This window comes from Anguilla anguilla, chromosome 1, assembly GCF_013347855.1.
Source record: "Anguilla anguilla isolate fAngAng1 chromosome 1, fAngAng1.pri, whole genome shotgun sequence".
Taxonomy (NCBI): domain Eukaryota; kingdom Metazoa; phylum Chordata; class Actinopteri; order Anguilliformes; family Anguillidae; genus Anguilla; species Anguilla anguilla.
Genome location: NC_049201.1, coordinates 56,159,528 through 56,170,379, shown reverse-complemented (window position 1 = coordinate 56,170,379; position 10,852 = coordinate 56,159,528).

The window sequence follows — 10,852 nt, the reverse complement described above, 5'->3', positions numbered from 1 at the left end:
ATAATTATAAATATTATCTATGTTCTTGTTATTTTTATTATTATTTATTATATATTATTATTATTATTATTATTATTATGTTTTGAGACATCATGGTTTATTTACAGCACTTTGCAGAAAATACTTCTGATAATATACATAAGTAAACAGTGAATAATAAAATTGTTAATAATAGCCACATAGACTGACATCCTTTCATATGATTGATTCCTTTCATATGATTGTTGATTGATGATTGATTTGGGAAAGCGGTCACAGTAACAAAAAGTGTAAGGATCACAATGTAGAAAGTACCATGGGAGGAGATCAAACACCCACCTGGTCTGGGGGATTTGTACATGGGCTGAGTGTTGGCTGCCATGCAGACTGCATCACACTTCTTGTCATACCTGCATTTTTTTTTAAATTGGCTGTTCAGTGAAAGCTTGATATTTTTTTTATATTATTGTATTATATTTTGTTATATTAAGTATTAAACAGAAGACCAGATAACTTGTGTATTTATCATTCATTCATGGTGATGGATAATGCCTTGAATGGCAGTGTTGCCTATTACTGAATTCATCGGTCTTGTAGATACAGGGCCACTGCCTGAACTTTGTCAGTAAGCATTTGACATGTTTGCAGACTCCTTGCAGGAAGCCATGTGAATCCTCAGGAAGTCCCACAAGTTGCTTTGATCTTTCAGCAAGAGATGCGTCCTCCATCGATGCCCTCTGAAGCTGTGTACCACCAGCTCATAATTTAGGCAAAAAAGGTTTTGAGATTATTAATTTCCCATTTAAGATGTGCTGTGGTACGTGAAATGGGCAGATGCACACCAAAATACACTATAATCACTGGTTGACTCATGTAATCAATAAACCTGGGTCAGTCAAACAATACAAATGATCTGACAGTCTTTTATAGGAATGATAAAAGATGATGGATGTCTGTAAGCTGCAGAGTAAAATTCTTTCTAAAATTAAAAATGTAACATGACCTGTCATACACCTGTCCAAGGTACCCTTCTGTACTTAAGTTACCCCATGTGAGATTTGGAGCAGAAATTATGGAGAAACATCTGTTTATAGCTCTCATCCTGAAAAAAAATTAATCAAAAAAGTATGTTCAAACACTTTTGAATTCAGAGCTGGTGGTCACTACTTGTTTTGGGGGTAGTGATTCCCATGAACATTTACAGAATGTGTAAGTTTAGTATAAGTCACACTAGAAAAGATCTTCTTCTTGCAACTAAATTGTGCAAAGTTCCTTTAGTATCTGTGAGCCTAATCTGTTTTCTTTGGGCAAACTGTCAGTGTCATGACCACATGACAAAAGGCTTTACCTTTCTCAAGCAGGTGTCTGAAGATGAAAAAATTCAACATTTGTCTATGTTTGCTCCATTAATGGTAACTCTTTTAAGTTCAATGGAAACATAATTTTTTTGTACATTTTAAAACATAATACGGTATACTATGAGATTATGACCAAATGGTATTTTACAGGACTATTTTCCCATATTGTCAAAATACTTTATATGAATAAAGTTTATAATCCATATTCTAATCATATTCTATTTTAAGGATGAGTGCATGTTTTTTATTACAAAACATTATTGGGAAATACATTTATTGAAAGCATTCTGTGATACTGTTTGAAGAATATGACCAGAAGAGTAATATCACTAGAGGGGTAATAGTAATGGCCATGGCATGGATTATAAAAATGCAAATAAGTTATGGAGCACTGTTAATTGTGTTTTGTGGGAAGGAGGCCATTTCTACATACAGTTGGCCATGACCATCTGTCACTCTCACTGTCTGTCTATTTATTTATTGAGAGCATGTATCAATGCAAGCATGGTATGTACAGTACAAAGTCTATAATTCCTCTGACAAAATGCAAGCCACCATTTCAAGATCAGGGAAGATCACAATCGACATTTTCTGTCTCATTAACTTATTTTTTACAGGTGCATCAGAGAGTTTAAGGTCAACAGAAAAATAGTTCTTAAGGCTTGAAGAACACAAATCAGGTGCGAGACAGAGATGAAAGAAGGAAAGAGGGGAAGATCAAAGAGAGGAATGGAAAGGAGGACACCGAAACCTCAGGCCTGTCTGACAGTCGGTCTCGGCAGCACACCTGTAGAGCAGAGCCCAGACCCACAGTCACCTCTCTCACAAAATCACACGCAAAGAAAAAAATATATAATGCACAGGTGTTTCACCTCCTTCTAAACAATGTGAGCGAAGATGCTTGGGATTCTAAAAAGACAGTAAAGACTTTGACCAACCTGTCTGACACATCTTGCACTAAAGGTGTGCTCGATTGAGGGAGGAGCATTATTTTGCTACCTGCAAAACCCCAAAGTCTAGCCATTGTCTAACCAAAGTCTAAACATCACCATTATGAATTCAAGTTTTTCTGTGTGACCCCCAAACATAACCTGATTAAAATAGTTTCCTGCATACACACAAAAAACTGTGGCACATTACAAATAAACAATCCATAATCTTGAATGGTATATTTCTTCTGTTTTAGATAAATATTATTCTTCGTATTATTCATAGTTTCTTTCTTATTATTTTATTTTTAGTGAGTTGATCATTTCAAGCAAAATGTGCAACCATTATTAGAACTTTCTTATACTTGGCATGCAGGTATATGACTTTTAAATACTATTGATAAAATCATACTCTTTTCTCATTCTGTTTTTGCAGCATGATTTATTTGAGACCACCTTAAATCAAAATTTAAATCCATCTACTAATCTGAAATATTAGTAGAAACATTGAAAAAGCTTGCATTCCCTGTTAGCTGTTTTTCCTAGTAACATGGCTGTCAGAATTACAATTCTGTGCTGTAATTTATTATTTACCAGCCAGAAACTGATTAAATTTAATTTCAGCAAGATTTCAACATTTAAATTCAGCAAGGACATGAATAGCATAACTGAAAAAAAATGAAACATTTTAAGTACTAGGCCCACAGTTAACCATTTCTGAGAGCATTTGATGTGTTTATCTTAGCTTATTTTTTTAGTGTTTGTTTTATCTACCCGGTGCAGTTCACACAGACATTAAATACAAAAACAAAGTGTTTGAACTCTGTGTGGGAGGTCTAAAACCACAGTAGACAGCAGCTTGGTAGAAACCTGGTCCTCTGTGCTGACTACCTGAACAAGATTTTCACGTTCTATTCCATAATGTTTGAAGAACAAAGTAATGTAATGTATTGAACAATTTCATAAAAACTGGCAGTGAATACTTCTTGTCCAATGTCCAGTGAAAGTGTTTCTTAATGAATTAAACTAATCTTGATCTTGATGGATCTTTGAATAATTTAGACCACAGTTTTATGCCATAGCATATTCAGTGTTATTAAATTTTAGTACAGCCATCATCACACACAATTATATCACCACAGGTAATACTTGTAATATAACCTGGATTTAAATTTAATTGGTCAATATGATTATTTTTATTTCCTATTTCTTTTTTCATCTGTGGCAGCGATTAGTTGACATCATTTTGAGGTGTAGTTAACATTTTTGATCATTAACTTTCACTGGCTAAATGAAAGCCCTTTTCCTGATTTTTGCTTACCCCCCAGTGCTGTGCACAGAACAGTAACAATGAGTCTCCCCTGAGGATCCCCAAGAGATCTGGATCCTCATTCGTTCTGCGCGTTCTGCCTGAGGGCTCCTCGCAACTTCTATTTCTTACCCTTCTGAACTTCCAGAGCTGAAAATGAGAATTTCTAAATGAGACACCCAAACCTGACATGTCCCCGACCTCCGACTTCACACCTCCTGCTTGAGAGAGAGAGAGATAGATAGATAGATAGATAGAGAGAGAGAGAGAGAGAGAGAGAGAGAGAGAGAGAGAGAGAGAGAGAGAGAGAGAGAGAGAGAGAGAGAGAGAGAGAGAGAGAGAGAGAGAGAGAGAGAGAGAGGCATCAGCCATTATCACCGCACTATGCTGACGTGACGGAGTGTAGCACAGTGGGTAAGGAACTGGGCTTGTAACCGAAAGGTCGCAGGTTCGATTCCCGGGTAGGACACTGCCGTTGTACCCTTGAGCAAGGTACTTAACCAAAATTGCTTCAGTATATATCCAGCTGTATAAATGGATACAATGTAAAATGCTATGTAAATGTTGTGTAAGTCGCTCTGGATAAGAGCGTCTGCTAAATGCCTGTAATGTAATGTAATGTAATGTACAATATTCGCTTTATAAGACGGCAGCTAGGAATTTTCTCCAAAGAGGGTATGTCCAGGGGAGAGGTTTCCTTGGTCATAAAAAGCACATTATCAGTCGGCACTGTAAGGACCAAAGAACTTTAGGGCTATCCACTTGGTGTAGGCCTCAAACATTGTACTAACCCAGTGGTTCTTAACCTGGGTTCGGTCGAACCCTAGGGGTTCGGTGAGTCGGTCTCAGGGGTTCGGTGGAGCCTCCGCGCAGAGGTCCACCCCTCAGTCTAGTCTGCAGTTAGTGGGCACACACACTATTTTTTACTAAAGAAGGGTTCGGTGAATGAGCATATGAAACTGGTGGGGTTCGGTGCCTCCAACAAGGTTAAGAACCACTGTACTAACCACTCTTTGAGATCAATAATACCCCCCAAAAAGGAAGCAAATTAAATGCCAGAAAATTTACATACAGTAAGCAAGTTTAAAGCTTTTTTAAGCCATTTTACACTCTATTGCAGCCTGTTGAACAGGTTTTTGAGAGCAGCACAAGGAAATTTTTGTGTTTCTCTAGTTTTTTGATACTTTTAACACTAGGAGTTACAGAACTACATTTTATGGAATTTCCATGAATATGAATTCCCAGAAACGACTGAAAGGACAATATGATTTCTCTGAAATGACAGAATGTGATCATGCCTTCTTGAAACCTTCTGTGGGTTTCACCCACCTTAACAGTGGGGTTCGGGGCTGGTACAGTCAGCAATTAAACAAATTATTAGTGACGCCATTTTTTTATTCTCCTTAGAGAGGCCATGCATATGCTTATTTCCTCTCTATGACAGAACAAGCTGGCATCATCCCATATCTACTAATTTGCCCTTAATATGAGGGTCTGGGTTATAGGAGGGCATGCACTCATGTTATGGGGATGACCTTTAAAGAGTCAGGGCCTTGTCAGCCAATCAGATTGAGGTGATGAAAGGGTTCTGACTGTAATTAGGTTGCTACAAATCAGTCCCATTGTGGGTCTTACCGTTGTGTAATTACAATGGATGCCTACATCCATTTTAATTAATGTGACACACTTTATCCAAGAGGCAATGATAATGAGCAACATTAACCATGGCCTTTTGACATGGAACTGACTTCCTATTAAGTTCACACTCTTTTTGTCCTTCGTTGTTTTTATTGCCATAGCTTACATGCTTATTACAGTAATCAGTGTCACTGTATAAGTTTACCTTGTATAGTTTTTTTTTCTATGGGAATAATATGCCCACACACAAGAAAATGAGAAAAAAGCATAATTTCACAGCATCCTGGGGCAAGATGAACTCCCCTGTGATCTGCCCTTGTTCCTGTAGAATCCCGGAGTCATACAGAGCAAGGTCTTAAATCATTTTATATCATCAAAGGAGAAAAGGGAACTTATCGCTGTATAACATTAGTACCAACATACCAGCCCTATCAAATAAATGTAACTAAGCTTCCACAGCTGAATGGCTATTTCTGCTCTGGCAAATACTCTAGTTTGTTTGGAAACAGTGTTACTGTTGACAGTTTTTTTGTACAAATCTCTAAAATATTGCATGAATTCTTTTACATTATTTTCCTATGTAATATGGGGTTTTTGAATTATGAACAATCAAAATGTTGATCCATCTGGTCAGTTCTGGTTTCGCCAGATTGAGAGGCAGAAATTCAAAATGAAACCTTTTTTTGCAATGGACCTCCTTGATGGTTAGGTTTAAACTGGTCTTTCTCAGACAAACACACACGTGCACACTTTTTGTTTTGTTTGGACAGCTGTTGCAAACACCATAATGAAACGAAATGCAGGTACTTCCAGCCCAATATGGTGACAGGCAGCAAGCTCACTTGGCAGATGGTGGCTGGAATAATGGAGCATATAACTAGAAAGAGAAAGAGGATGATGTTATGTAATGGAGGGGATATAGCCTACAATTAATGAATTGGATCATATAAACATCTTGCACAGGACTGATCATAGAGGCAGTGTCCAGAGTTCTGGAGAATGTTGGCAGCCCTCTCCCCCACCAAATCATGTGAGTCCATTTAGCATTCATATATATTTCCCTGACCAATGATGACAGTACCCCTTCACTCCTGCAGACTGTTAAGAATATGCAGAAGGCTGGTATGTCAGTATGTGTGACGCTGTGCTTCATCGGTCAGTGTGCTTAGTGTTGGTGGGCTTAGCAATGTGTTGTGCTTAGTTTGTCAGCAGGCTTAGATTGTGCACTCTTGATGGGCACTCCAATGACAGAGGATTTTTTATTTGTGAAAAGGTGATAAATCTCTGCTCTGTCAACCAAAGCTGTGGCATGCAGCTTCGACATGGCAGATGAGAGGCTGCCATGCTCAGACAACAAATCTGACAGCAAGGTGAGTGTGTGTGTGTGTGTGTGTGTGCGCGCATTTGCACATGTGTGTATGAATTTGTGCACACTTGCTTGTGTGTGTGAGTGTGTGTGCTTTAATTGGAAGGTGTGGAATCAGCCCTCCTGAGCTCACCAGAGGGTGATCCTGATAGTCAAGCACCTGTCAGGATGGAAAGCGCAGAGCCACAAACCAGCACAGAGCACCTGCCATGAGCCGTCTCCGTCATCCTGCCCGACGCCACCGCTGCGCCAACCCAGCCACGGAGCGCGCCCCCGCAGCCAGGCAAGGCAATTTAATAAGGGCCGGCCAGCATGGGACCAAGGGCCCTCCCAGCCCCCTGGGAGAACATCACCAGCCCCCACACGGCCGCCTTGCAGGGCGTGTATTGCAGGAGCGGGCAACAGGGCCAGGCAGGGTCCCTCTGGCCTACAGACTCCAATATTAATGAGCAGTGGGATTCCTGGGCCCTGGCAGCAGAGAGCTCAGCGAAGGTAAAGCCTCTTATGCCATCTCTGGGTGTTCGTGCCAACGGCAGGCGCTCGGCTGTCTGCTCTTGCCAGTCACATGGGGGCATCTGTTGCCCTGTGTTAAAGGGACAGTGCCTCTGGGCATCCTGTCGCCACTGTTCAGGGAATGTTGCTGCAAGTCCCCAGCAGGTTAGCTGAGATAGCTGGCTCCCTCCCCATCCTCAGAACTAATATATGATATTAAAGCTCCTTTTGTTAAGGCTGTGCCTGACCAGAGTGTGCTTGCACCATTGAGTAAATATTCAGACTGTTACAATTACAGATTTATGTCCTTTGTGTGTGGGTGTACATGTGTGTGAAACTGTAGACAGTTCAATTACTTTCAGCCTTGTGGAGACTAGCACATTTATTTCTTACTTGGAATCTGGGTTCCCCTAATAGAGTTAGATGTTAAATATTTCTCAACATGTTCAGAAAAACAATTACCCTGCAGTGTGTTTAGCCACTAATACACAACTCTGGATTGTTCTTGTCCTAATTGTTGTAAACATGTAAAAGTCTAGGAATAAACCAAAGATCCAAATGGAAAACCACATCATTCAAATGTCAAAAATTATATGCACCCATACTGAAGGTACACACAGCAAGGCAACTTTCTCAGGCAAGTCCATAAGAAATAAATCCCTGCCATGTTGCTCTTTTTGGATGTTTTTCCATCTTATTCCCTAAGCGGTAAATGTCCTAAGAGCCCTGTGTGACCAAACAGGTTTGTCTCCTAGTGCTTATCTTAACTTTGGCCTGCAAGGTTAGTCCCACTTCACTGAACTGAGAGCGCAGTAATGTCCTGACTTTTACTATCCACAATGCAAAAAAAAAGTTCTACAAGAAACATGACCCAGCACTTGTCCAGTCCCCTCTGGGCCAGTCCATGTAGCCACCCTGCTACCCACATACAGTCACATCACAGAACAGCTTAAAACAATGTGGCTTCATATGAGTTCTGTACAGAATTGTTTTTTAGCAGGTCTATTTTTCACACTTTGTGAAGTAAGATGTTGCTCTACAGGAGGTGTGAGCTACATTGCTCTATTTTGAGGCCCAGCTCTGCATATTAATATCTGTTTCATTTCACTATTCATGTTAATGCTGTAGTAATATATTTTTGTACTCAGTTTTTAGAGATTGAGTTATGTTCTTGGCTGAAGCACGCTAATGTGTATTGATTTGTGTCTACTCCTCCCCACCTCTTCTCTACACCCAGCCTTCACTTGTCTCTTAACATAGCCTTGACTCGTCTGTCTACAAACAACCTGGACTCTTCTGTCAGCCAACCTGAACTCTTCTCATCCACCCAGCCTGGACTCTTCTCTCCACTCTAACCTTAACTTTTCTCTCCACCCATCCTCAACACTTTTTTCCACCTGGCCTTGACTCTTCTCTCTACCCCACCTCCACTCTTCTCTCCATTCCACCTGAACTCTTCTCTCTACCCAACCTCGACTCTTCTCTCTACCCTGCCACTACTCTTCTGTCCATCCTGCCTGGATTCTTCTCTCCACCTGGGCTCAGCTCTTCTCTCCACCCAGCCTAGACTCTTCCCTTCACTCCAGTCTTGGCTTGTCTCTCCACCCAGCCTGGACTCTTTTCTTAACCTGGTCTCAACTCTTCTCTCCACCCAACTGAACTCTTCTCCTCCCCCCAACCCAGACTCTTCTCACCACTCTGGGCTTGACTCTTCTCCTCCACTCAACCTAGACTCTTTGCTCCACATTGCCTCCACTCTTCTCTCCATCCCAACTGAACTCTTCTCCTCCCCCCGGCCTGGACTCTTCTCTCCACCAAGCCTGGACTCTTTTCACCACTCTGGCCTTGACTCTTCTCCTCCACCCTGCCAGGACTTTTCTCTCTACCCTACCTCCACTCTTCTCTGTACCTCGCCTGACTCTTGTCTCTTCCCAGCCTGGACTCTTCTCTCTACCCTGCCTCCACTTTTCAGTCCATCTCGCTTCAACTCTACTCTCCACCCAGCCTTGACTCTTCTCTCTACCCTGTCTCCACTCTTCTCTCCATCCTGCCTGAACTCACCTGTCCACCCAGCCTTGACCTATCTCTCCACCCTACCTCCATTCTTCTCTCTACCTCACCTGACTCTTCTCTCTTCCCAGCCTTGACTCTTTTTTCTACCTTGCCTCCACTCTTCTGTCCATCTTGCTTCAACTCTTCTCTCCACCCAGCCTGGACACTTATCCTCCACTCAGCCTGGAATTTTACACATTCACTGTACTCTGACTCCACCCTGCCTGGACTCCACTCCTCTACCCAGCCTCCACTTTTCTCACCACGCAGCCTGGACTCTTCTCTCCAGGACTCAGCCTGCAAGGAGCACAGCACTGATTATAACTGGGGCTCTGTTCTAAGCACACACAGACACACACACACACGTGAGCAAGCATATAGATTTCTATGCATACCACAGGAATAGACAAAAATGCACAAAAATGTACTTTTTGAAAAACACCTCTACACATATTTATCAAATACAATGCACATAGCTTAGGTTGCATTGCCACTAGCAGAGATATACACTATACAGCCAAGAGATAGGTAACCTATATTACATACTGTACATGCGGATACAGGCCACAAGCACTCATTCCTGCATTATGACCCATTCACAGTCCCCACCCCACCATCACCACCACCACCATCCCGCACACACACACACACACACACACACACACGAGAGCAGACAGAATAAATTAAATTCTTGTTTTTGCCTGGTAAATGGCCTTCACGGTCTCTCACCTTTCCTACTCACTGGAGGGACCACCCTTCACTCTCAAAGGTCATCCAATCTGGACCCCATGACCACTTCCCCACTCCCACACATTCCCCTTGCCCAGTCCCCCAAATGGAAGCAAGGCAGCTTTTAGTCCCTTCCTCTCCCAAGGTGCACACTGTACTCCCAGAAAGCATTAGAGACCATGGTACACTCATTGTGTTTAGAACTGAGGTTTAGGCGTCCCTCACTGGGCCCCATCCCCAATACGTCCCTACTGATACCCCCCTTCCCCTGTTCTTCCTTTGTTTCATTACAGGCATTTAGCAGACGCTATTATTCAAAGTCGTCAGAGTTGTCTTTTCCCTCAGCAGATGCAATAAATGTTTAATTATTCATTAATTATGAAGCATCCATGATAAACATATAAATAGGTTCCAGTTATAAGTTTTTAGTGTGCACTAAAAATAAGTTTTTTGAGTATGCACGGTTCACTGGGAGTCCATTAGAAAAAAGATATTTTGTTATGGGTTCATCTTTGCAGATGGTCTACTCCCATTGATTTTAACATATAACCCACAATGCAGCTGAAATGATCAGTGATGACCAAAAGAAAGAGCCCAGTACAGCAAAAATGATCCATTTGGATTTTGAACCCACAGCCCTTCTATCCTGTAATTTCTGTTGTGTATGTGAACTATCAAGTAAAAATTGGAAGCACTAAAGCATTTAATGCATTTAAGTATTTAATTAAAAAAACGAATCATCATTAGGATCGAATAACAGTCATATAATTAAAATTGACAAGCCTAAAAGGGGCATGAACAGGGATCTATTCCAGTAGGCATTGCAGCTGTAGATCCCATAGCCCCAACAATCCTATCTTGAACCCAAACCAGAGGTGACAACCGGGGTGAAAATCGCCTTGTTGTGAAGATTATCCATGGGGATTAGCTTGGCATGCTGTGAATAGCGACTACACAGCCCCCATTGCAACAGTCTATGGGGAAATTGCCACCAACGCTG